This window comes from Bison bison, unplaced genomic scaffold (assembly GCF_000754665.1).
Source record: "Bison bison bison isolate TAMUID 2011002044 unplaced genomic scaffold, Bison_UMD1.0 scf7180017864169, whole genome shotgun sequence".
Lineage (NCBI taxonomy): Eukaryota > Metazoa > Chordata > Mammalia > Artiodactyla > Bovidae > Bison > Bison bison.
The window spans coordinates 539,808-551,167 of record NW_011494741.1 but is presented as its reverse complement, the minus strand read 5'-3'; positions in this window follow the sequence as shown (position 1 = coordinate 551,167).

Sequence of the window (11,360 nt, the reverse complement as noted above, 5' to 3'; positions counted from 1 at the left end):
ACTTACATGCAGAGTACATCATGTGAAATGCCAGGCTGGATAAAGCACAAGCTGGAATCAGGATTGCTGGGAGAAATATCAATAACCTCAGCTATGCAGATGACACCACCCTTATGGCAGAAAGTGAAGAGGAACTAAAGAGCCTCTTGATGAAAGTGAAAACGGAGAGTGAAAAAGCTGGCTTAAAGCTCAACATTCAGAAAACTAAGATCACAGCATCCGGTCCCATCACTTCATGGCAGATCGATGGGAAACAATGGAAACAGTGAGGGACTTTATTTTCTGGGCTCCAAAATCAGTGCAGATGGTGACTGCAGCCATGGAATTAAAAGACACTTGCTCCTTGGAAGGAAATCTGTGACCAACCTAGATAGCATGTTAAAAAGCAGAGACATTACTTTGCCAACAAAGGTTTGTCTAGTCCCATGGATAGAGGAGACTGGCAGGCTATAGTCCATGGGGTTGCAAAGAGTCGAACACAACTGAGTGACTAAGCATAGCCTAGTCAAAGGTTTGGATTTTCCAGTAGTCATGTATGGATGTGAGAGTTGGACCATAAAGAAGGCTGAGAACCGAAGAACTGATGATTCTGAACTGGGTGTTGGAGAAGACTCTTGAGTCCCTTGGACTGCAAGGAGATCCAACCAGTCCATTCTAAAGGAGATCAGTCCTTGGTGTTCTTTGGAAGGAATGATGTTAAAGCTGAAACTCCAGTACTTTGGCCACCTCATGCGAAGAGTTGACTCATTGGAAAAGACTCTGATGCTGGGAGGGATCGGGGGCAGGAGGAGAAGGGGACGACAGAGGATGAGATGGCTGGATGGCATCACCAACTCAATGGACATGAGTCTGAGTGAACTCTGGGAGTTGGTGATGGACAGGGAGGCCTGGCTTGCCACGATTCATGGGGTCGCAAAGAGTCGGACATGACTAAGCAACTGAACTAAACTGAACTGAACTCAACGAGCATTCCCAGATAGCACAGTGCTAAGGAATCTGCCCGTAATGCAGGAGACGCAGGTTTGAGCCCTGGGTCAAGAAGATCCCTGGAGATGGGCATGGCAACCCACTCCAGTATTCTAGCCTAGAGCATCCCAGGGACAGAGGAGCCTGGCGTGCTGTAGTCCATGGGGTTGCAAAGAGTCAGACACAACTGAAATGGCTAAAACGACAAAACGTATTTGATTTACGACGTTGCGTTCACTTCAGGTATACAGCAAAGCGATTTAGTTGTACATGAAAACATCCAGGCTTCCCTAGTGACTCAGAGAGTAAAGAATCTACCTGCAATGTAGGAGACCTGGGTTCGATCCCTAGGTCGGGAAGATCCCCTGGAGAAGGGAAAGACCACCCACTGCAGTGTTCTAGCCTGGAGAATCCCATGGACAGAGGAGCCTGGTGGCCGCAGTCCGTGGGGTTGCGGAGCGGCAGACGCGGCTGAGCAGCAGCAGCATATGTCCCACATCCTCTCTGTCCATCCATCCACCAGGGGACACGGGTTGTTCCCATGTCTTGACTATGAATGATTCTGCCGTGAGAGTGAAGATGCAGGTATCTCTAAGATGCTGATTTCAGCTCCTCGCGTACACGCTCTGACGTAGGCTTGCTGGATCCTAGGGCAGTTCTGTTTCTATATTAACCAACCTCACTGTGATCGTCGTTGTACGATATGTACGTGTATAAAATCACCACGCTCTACCCCTTGCACTTGCACAGCTTCGTATGCCAGCTCTGTCTCACCAGCTGGAAAAAGCCCAGCAGGAAACATAACCGCATCTACACTAGAGCAGCAGTGATTTTCCTGGGGCCGCCCTGATGCACGGGCCCCACCCAGGCTGTCTGCCGCTTGTCACAGACGTACAGACAGGTAGACAGACAAAAGTGTAACTTGAGAATACTGAATAAGCCATCAAAGACAAAACACCCGCTGTGATGAGGGTTCGTCAAAAGGACTCAGGGGCCGCTGAGAGGGTGCCCGTTGGCCGAGGAATGAAATACATCACGGACCATTAAATCACACCCTGTGTAAATAAACAGCCCCCAGTCTGTGCTAATATAAACACACCGCTGAGGACATAAAGAGAACAAGGGACACGTCTCTCAGGCAGAAACACACTAAACCATTCGTAGACACTTCACAGTCTGGGAGCCGGGACAGAACCTCCAGCCCGTAAGTGCGCGCCTTTTCCAGGGACAGCCTCCGAAGAGGAGCACGTGAGGAGCAGCCTGACAGGCACAGCTGAGCCCGGGGACCGGGGCGACACCGCCGCCGCCAGCCAGGTGGGCAGCTCGTAGCTGATGCGATGTGGCCAGGGCACTTCATCTCGGAGGGCCTTCCCCCAGAACCCAGGACCCCAGCCTGACCCCGAGAAACACACCAGACAAACCCCGTTAGACGGGGCACCTACAGAACCGCTGCCCAGCACACCTCAAAGCTCCCGAGGTCACGCACGCAGGAGGTTTGAGAAACAGTCACGACCCTGTGACCTAAGGAGACGTAGTGATCAAATGTGATGTGGAACCTCGGTGGGGGTCCCAGGACCAAACTGTGAGGAAAAAACAAGGCCTTGGGTGAAAATGAAGCAGATTGGAAGAAAACGTGGATTTTCGTTTAAGGTATCCACGTGGAAACGGACACACGGGACCAACGTAAGCTGCTGGGTGTACGGGGGTCTGTGTTTATCTCTATTATTTACCTGTTTTCATTCATTTGGGGCTGTGCTGTGTCTTCATCGCTGCGTGGGCCATCTCTAGCTGCAGCGAGTCGGGGCTACGCCGTCATCGCGTGCACCGGCTTCTCGTTGCAGAGGCTTCTGTCGTTGCAGAGCTTGGGCTCTAGGGCACGTGGCTTCAGTAGTCGGGGCCGGGGGCTCAGCGGTTGCGGCTCCCGGGCTCTAGAGCAGGGCTCGGAAGTGGTGGCACATGGGCTTCGCTGCCCTGCAGCAGGTCGGATCTCGGAGCCTAGGGATGGAACCCATGTCTCCTGAACTGGCAAGCAGATTCTTAACCACTGGACCACTAGGGAAGCCCCGGAATTCTGTAATATTATCACCATTTTCTGTGAATCTGAAAGTGTTTTAAAATTTAAAAGTTGATTTTTAAAAGTCCTCAGTAAAAGCCATTTGTGGGAGAACACCCTTGCAGGGCTGTCCACTCTTGAGCACGGGGCCCACAGGCCAGGCAGCTTTCCAGCTCTGTCCTCACACCTCCACCCTGGATGGGGCCCAGGGCCCCCAGCAGACAAGTCCTCAGCTTTGTGGAGCTTCTGAACCCAAGCTGGCCCACCCCTTCAGTGTTGGGGCCATTTCTGGAAAGCGCAGGAAGGGCCTTAGGACAAACTGGATGGGCCAAAGTGGGTGGGAGCCCTTTGGGGAGGGGCTCATATTCTTGGAAATGTTCAAAATGGAACTCCAAGTAGACCAGAAGAATAGTCGAGAAGCGCTGACCACCCACTCGAGGCAAGATGACCTACCAACGAGTCTGTGTGGGCCATACCAAGGAGCCCTGCCGGGGACCAGCCCCGGCTGATCCAGGGTATTCGAAGGAGAGACGGCGTAGGCGAAGATCAGGAAACAACTGCTTAATTAAACGTTAATTAAGGATATAAAGAGTAATGGAATAAGGATAGCTCAGTAAGGAAAGTCAGTGGAGAAAAGAGGCTGAAATAAGGATAGCTCAGTGAGGAAATTCAGTGGAGAAAAGAGGCTGAATAATTCAGCCAGAAGGTAAGAGAAAGAACGACATGGTGAGACCAAGTTTCGGTGAACAAGGCCCGCACTTTATTTTCCAAAGTAGTTTTTATACCTTAAGTTGTGCATAGAGGATAATGGGGGAAGGGGTAGAGTCAAGCAGCAAGCCAGGCTTTCTTCCTGCAAACTTATCATATGCAAAAGTTTAGGTGATTTGCATCATCTTCTGGCCCGGAGGCCTTTTTCTCTAAAGGTGATTATTCTAAAGTCAGGCGCCAGCCTCCAAAAAGCATTAGATAAAGTTGCATTCCTACAGAGCAAAGGTGTGGTGGGCTATAACAAGAAAAAGAATTAACTCAAGGGTCCAAGATTACAAACACTAAAGCTACTACTTACACCAACTATATTAATCAATACACTGCCAGGGACACAGCAGGTAAGGGATATGGAAACTTAGCAGCAAACATTGGCCCAACAAGTGAAAAACCCTTCACCAATACAATTTCTAACCAATCTTTTAACTACTCAAAGGAATCTGTGTTTAGACAGTTTAGAACATCTCCTGCCTCTCACAGTTGGGAGGCTCTGAGCAATCACATGTGGCCGGAAAAACCTATTCAGGCAGGCTAGAGGACTTCCAAAGGAGTTTGTAGGTTGAAACACTGTCACACCCAAGAATTATTAACTGGAGCTGTAAGCTAACTCTTTTTTCAGAGAGAGGTAGTGGGGGACAGCCCCCCGTAAAGTCAGAGGTGTAGGTGAAAGCACAAAGCAGAAAGTAGGCAGACTCTGGTTTTGGGGGTAGATTGCTCGAGAATTTCCAGGGAGACTCCTGAGGCTTGATCCCGCCTTTGCGTATGCCAAGCCTCCTTCCTCATGACCTTTGCCAGAGGCGGAGCTCGCTCCCCGCGGAGCCCCCTGCAGGGTCTGCGAGGGTTACTTAGTGGGTCTGCGTGGAGGCCTCCCAGGCGTGAAGGCGATGCTGTAGGGTCTTGGGCACAGAGAGGAGGACTGGGAGCAGTGGGGAGACTCTAAGGGCCCCTGGTCCTCGGGCCCAGGACTAGACAGGCGTCCCCTGAGATGCCCAGCTCTGGGTTTTATGCAGCACAGCGTGACCGGCCCACGATCCCAGGGGTGGACAGTGGTGAGTGGGCAGGGCGGCAGGGCTGGCTCGTTTGGCCAGGACGGGCTGGATCCAGCTTCAACACTCACCGACCAACCTACTCTTCCTCACTCATTTATTTATGTATGCATTCATCCTCCTCCCCACCCCCCACGCCGTAACATTTTCCATTAAATCTCCGGTATCCTGTTAATTTACCTCTGATCAGTTCAGTAGATGCCTCTGAAATAATGACATATTTATTACAAAATCAGTAACCATATCACAACTTATAAAATAACAGCTGAATACTATTGAATATCTAGCCATGATGGCGTGGCTGAGGACTGTCTTCTGACACCCTGGGGCACCTCCAGGGTGAAGCCTATTCCCAGCACCCCTCATCCTGCTTGCTGGGACTTCCTTCAGGCCTTGAGCAGCCAAGCATGCCTGTGGGCATCCCTGTCTGACCGCGGCCAGGAAGCCTGACAAAGGCCACAGGACCTCCAGGACTAACTGGTCAACGACAAACGCACAGATGCTTTCAAATCCCACTGCTCCCTCCCACACACACTGAGTTCCACTCTTGCCAAATGTTTTACCTTTGCCTGGACATCCATCCCTCTGTCCCGGGGCCTTTGCATAGCGGCTGCTTCTGTCTTCGATGCCCTCTGCTCAGCAGAGCTTTCTCATCCATTCTGGAAACAGCTGGTGTCTCCTGCTTGGAAGCCTGCTCTGAGCCGCTGTGGCAACACCCCCACACGCTTACCTGTGGGCTGCTGAAGCATCTGTCTCGCTCGCTGTGACTGCTCCCCTGGGGCAGGGGCTGGGCTGGTGACGGTCCCTCTCTGGGGCTCAAAACAGCACTGAGCAGCGAGTAACTGGAAGGATGACTATTTCATCACATATTTTACAGGGTAGCACATTTTCATTATTCAAATTACAAAAAGGAAGACTTTTGCTTTCAGAAATGATGGGCCAACAATGATGGAATAGACCCTTCCCATGAATCCACTGGGGAATGGCCAAGCACATGAAGCAGGGGTCTGCATGATACTGGTCATCAGGAGACAAAGGACAGTGACCCCTGAAAGGTAGAAAACAAGGGAAGGGAGCCCTGGCATCGCCCCAACTTGCTGCCTGGAAAGAGGCCCCAGGCTGGGTTGTGGGCAGCAGGACCTGGTGGAGCCCACGGGTCTCTGAATGGAGGAGACGGGTCCAGAGTACAGAGGGCGCAGGATGGCCGGAGGTCACCCACAGGATGCCGAGGAGGAGAGATCCACCCAGAGAGAACCCCAAGACTGACACAGCCTCTCCCCTCTAGTGCTCACCTGAGAACTAGCCAATGCAGGCAGCTAGAAACTGCCCCAAGCCAGGGAAGGAACCACAGAGGATTCAAGGTGGCCGTCTACGGTCTCCACTGTCCACACAGCGCCCGTTATTAGTGCTTGCTCCCATTGCTTTGTCTCAGAAGACAGAACCTCAAGGTTCAGGGAGCCATGGGCAGCGTGCTCAGAATCTGTGATTTGCCTTAACTGTGGGAAGTAATTTGGCTTCCCTGGTAGCTCAGCTGGTAAAGAATCTGTCTACAATGCCAGAGACCTGGCTTTGACCCCGAGGTTGGGAAGATCCCCTGGAGGAGGGCATGGCGAGCCACTCCAGTATTCTTGCCCCACGGACAGAGGAGCCTGGTGTGCTGCAGTCCATGGAGCTGCAAAGAGTCAGACAAGACTGAACGACTAAGCACAGCAAAGCACAGCGCGTGGGAAATAATTAATCCTAGACCACCTACTGCCCCTGTCCCACCTAAAATAATCTCCAAAAGCAAGACTCAAAAGGATCCAACTGCTTCCAAGTGAACTGCAACCTACAACAAAGCTCAAGAACACTCACAGAAATTTAAAAACATCCACTGTGGCTCAGACAGCAAAGAGTCTGCCTGCAATGCGGGAGACTAGGTTCGGCCCCTGGATCGGGAAGATCCCCTGGCGAAGGGAATGGCACCCACTCCAGTATTCTTGCCTGGGAAATCCCATGGACAGAGGAGCCTGGCAGGCTACAGTCTATGGGATTACAAAGAGTCAGACATGACTGAGTGACTGACACTTTCACTTCATTTTCCTTTCCACAAGGGAAATTCCTGATGTCTGCTGTCCAATTAAAAACCACCAGGACTGCTATATAGAGGACATTTCAACATATAAGGGGGAGACATACCAATCAATTGAAACCACCTCAGAACTGACACAGATTTTAGAATTAGCACACAAAGCATTTTAAAAGATGTTAAAACAGTAATCCATATGGTCATGAAGCTAAGTGGAGACATGGAAGATATTTTTAAAAGACCCAAAATGAAATTCCAGACATAAAACTATAATGTCTCAAATGAAAACTACACTGTTGGGATTAATGATAGATTAGAAATTAAGGGGGAAAAGATTAATGAATTTGAAGGAATAGCAGTAGAAGCCAATCAAAAAGAAAAGAAAACAATTTTAAATTAGAGAATTATCAGGCGGTGGGCTAGCTTTATGCAGTGTGCAATGGTAATCCTCCAGAAATATAAATAGAACAAATATTTAAAGAAATAATGGCTAAGCGATTTCCAAATCGGAGGAAAACTTTGAACGCACAGAGCCAGGAAACTCAGAGAACTCCAAGCACAAGGAAATACTATATTAAATATATTATAATAGTCAGTTTGCTCACCACAGATAAAGAGAAAACCCACGGAGCAGCCAGAAGCAAACGATAGGCTACATAGAGAAGGCACGTAAGAGCGACGGCAGACTTCCCGTCACAAGCGGTGCGGGAGGAAGACGCTGACAGAAGCCTGCAAGAAAACACCGCCCGAGAAGCAGACGCCAGTGAACCCAGCGTGCTTTACCAACACATCCGCTCTGTGAGAAATGGCAAAAGTGGTACTTCAAGCAGGAAGAAGTAATCCCAAAGGAAACAACTGCCCTATTCATGTCGGGACATCGGCCAGTGTGAGTGTTACTTACACCGTAAATGAAGGCTGTAATAATATGCATTCAGCGTGCTGTAATGTAGCTACGCTGTGAGAAGCAGACACTAACGTGATAAAGCACAAACAACAGAACCAAAAAATATAGAATTGAATCATAAAAATATTCAATTTATCCATAGGAAGGCAGAAAAAGAGGTAATGGGGGGGAAAGAACAGCTGAGAAAAACACAAAATATTTAGATTTAAATTTAACTAATAAATATTCACATTAAATGTAAACTGTCTAAATGCCCCACTAAAAAGCAGATATTGCCAGATTGGATAGAAAAAGTGAGACCCTACAGCATGCTGACACGCTACATTAATATAAAGATATGCTGCATTAATAGAGTGGAAATGTTAATCCGGAAGAGTAGATTTCATAGTAAACTATTATTAGGAATCAATGTGGCCTTTTTATAATGAGAGAAGGATCAATCTATTAAGAGGACACAACAATCCTAAGTGGTTATGTACTTAATTACAGAATTTCACAATATGATACTTGAGGCAAAAATTGATAGAAATTCAAGCTTAAATAGACAAATCCACAATTATCGGCAAAGATTGGAATGACTCTCAGTAAACGATGCTGAAGCTGAAGCTCCAATACTGTGGCCACCTGATTCGAAGAGTCAATTCACTGGAAAAGACCCTGATGCTGGGAAAGATTGAGGCAGGAGGAGAAGGGGACAACAGGGGATGGGATGGCTGGATGGCATCACTGACTCGATGCACATGCATTTGAGCAAACTCCGGGAGATGGTGAAGGACAGAGAAGCCTGGCATGCTGCAGTCCGTGGGTCGCAAACACTCGGACACGACTGAGCGACTGCACAACCACCGCCAGTAGGTCCAGTAGATAGATCGTTAAAGACGTAGATAATGTGAGCAGCACCGCACACTAACTGCCTGACAGGACTGTGTTCAGCATCCCACCCAGCAAGAGGGGTGTTCCACTCCTGTCAAGGATGCAGGAAAGCGTTTACAATCACAGACCGTATGATTATTATTTTAAAGGACTCAAGTCAGGCAGATATGCTCTTTGTCAACAGAACTAAACTAGAAATCAATAAAAGAAAATCTCTAGAAAATCTTCTGAACGTTTAAACTAAATGATCTACTTCTAAATAACTCATGGTTCAAAAAAGAAATTAAAAGGGAAATGAGAGAGTGTTGTGGGTTGAATGGAAATGAAAACACAACTGAAATAGTAATTGAGGGAAGTAATGCTGTGATTGTCTCAGGAAACACAGAAACAATATTTAGAAGATGTAATATCCATTTTGGATAAAACACTCCAAAAGCTGGGCATGGAAGGAAACTTCTTCAACCTGAAAGAGCACCTGTTCAAAATCTTCAAGGAACATAATGCGTGATGGAAAAGACATAAAGGCTTACTTCTAAGATTGGAAATAAGACGATGATGTCTGCTCCAGCTGCTTATATTCAACACTGTGCTGGCATTTCTGCCCAATGTAATAAGGCAAGAAAAAGAAATGAAATCCACCCAGATTAGAAAGGAAGGGCTAAAACTGTCTTTGTTCACAGAAATTAGGATTCTGTAGGAATTTGATGGAATCAACAAAAAGATACTAGACCTAATATCTGAGTTTATCAAGCTTTCAGTATCAAAGATCAATGTAAAAAAAAAACAAAAACAAAAGAATTTCTATAAAGTAGGAACAGTCAAAAATTGAAATAAAAATTACTTAAAAACTAACAAAGTATGATTTTGTACCAAAAGTATGACAAATACAGCACAAGGTTAAAAGACCTGTATACTAGAAACTACAAAATATTGCTGAGAGAAATGAAATAAAATCTGAATGGAAAGATACACAGTGTCTGTGGGTCAAAACTCAAAATTATTAAGCTGACAATCACATCCTAAGCTATTGCCAAAACTCACATGGAAATGCAAATCATCTAAAAAAGTTAAAAGAAAAAAGTAGAGAACTAACACTATCTCATTTCGAGACTCTGTAAAGCTACAGTAATCAAGTGTGTGCATAAACGTGGATAAATAGATCAGTGGTGCAGAGAAGGGAGTTTAGAAATAGACCCATGCAAACGTTGCCTGCCAAGTTTTCACAGTTACAGAGAAAACTCAGTGGAGAAAGGACAGTCGTTCAAACAAACGGTGCCAGAACAATGGAAATATTCATTTTCAGAAATAAATTTGTATGTGTAATTCACACCAAGTACAAAACCATCTCAAAATACATTATAGATCTAAATGTAAACCCCAAACTATAAAACTTCTAGAAAAAAACATACCTGAAACATTTTTGGCTTGAAGTTAGGCAAAAACTTCTTAAGTAGGATACCAAAATATGTACTTTATAGAGCAAACTGATGAACAAGACTTCACCAAAATTAAAAACTTCTGGTTCTTCATTTTACACAGTTTGGAGAATGAAAAGGCAAATTGTAGATTGGGAGAAAATATTTGCAAAGTACATGTATGAGAAAAGACTTGTATCTTAATATATAGTGAAAGTTGCTCAGTTGTGTCTGACTCGTTGCGACCCCATTCTGTGGAATTCTCCAGGCCGGAATACTAGAGTGGGTAGCCTTTCCCTTCTCCATGGGATCTTCCCAACCCAGGGAGAGAACCCAGATCTTCTGCATAGAAGGCAGATTCTTTACCAGCTGAGCCACAAGGGAAGCCCAAGAATACTGGAGTGGGTGGCCTATCCCTTCTCCAAGGGATCTTCTCCACCCCAGGAATCAAACCGGGGTCTCCTGTATCGCAGGTGGACTCTTTACCAACTGAGCTTTAAGTAGTAATAAATAAAGAACTATCAAAAATCAAGAAAACCAACAACTCAATAAAAATGTTGGGTACCTCTCCACAGAAGTATTTATGTGTACGTATGCGAACAAGCCTATGAAAAGATTCTTAACATTATTAGTCATTACGGAAACGCAGAATAAAACCATATGAGATACTGATTTACACCCAATAGGATAATACCAAAAAAGACTCCAAGATAGGAGAAAACAGAGCACCCAGAACTCTTGCTGCTGGTGCAGATGTTAAGTGGCACGGCCACGCTGGAAAAGAGTTCACCATTTCATGCAAAGTTAAGTGTGCAGCTGAGATACAATCCAGCCATTCTACTCCATAATATTTACCCACAAGAAATGAAAACATATGCTTATACAAAAACTACACATGAATGCTGGCAGCAGCTTGATTTGTGATAGCCCATGTAGGCAACCCAAATGCCCCTCAACAGGTGAATTCATGAAAACTGTTGTGTCCACGTAAGGGAACGTTACTTGGCAGTGAAAAGGAATTAACTGTTTACTGGGAGCTTTAGTAACATGGCTGAATCTCAAAATAATTTTACTGAGTGAAACAAGCCAGAAAAAAGGAGGATACCCTGTGTCAGTCCACTTTTAATACGAATCCAGGATATGAAAACTGATGCATCATGAGCCCAGCCTGGGCTGAAGCGGACGGGGAGATGCAGGATGCAGGGACTGCAGAGGGCCAGTGGGAACAGCCTGGGGAGATGGATGCGGATGCATTTATTCTGTTGAGTGT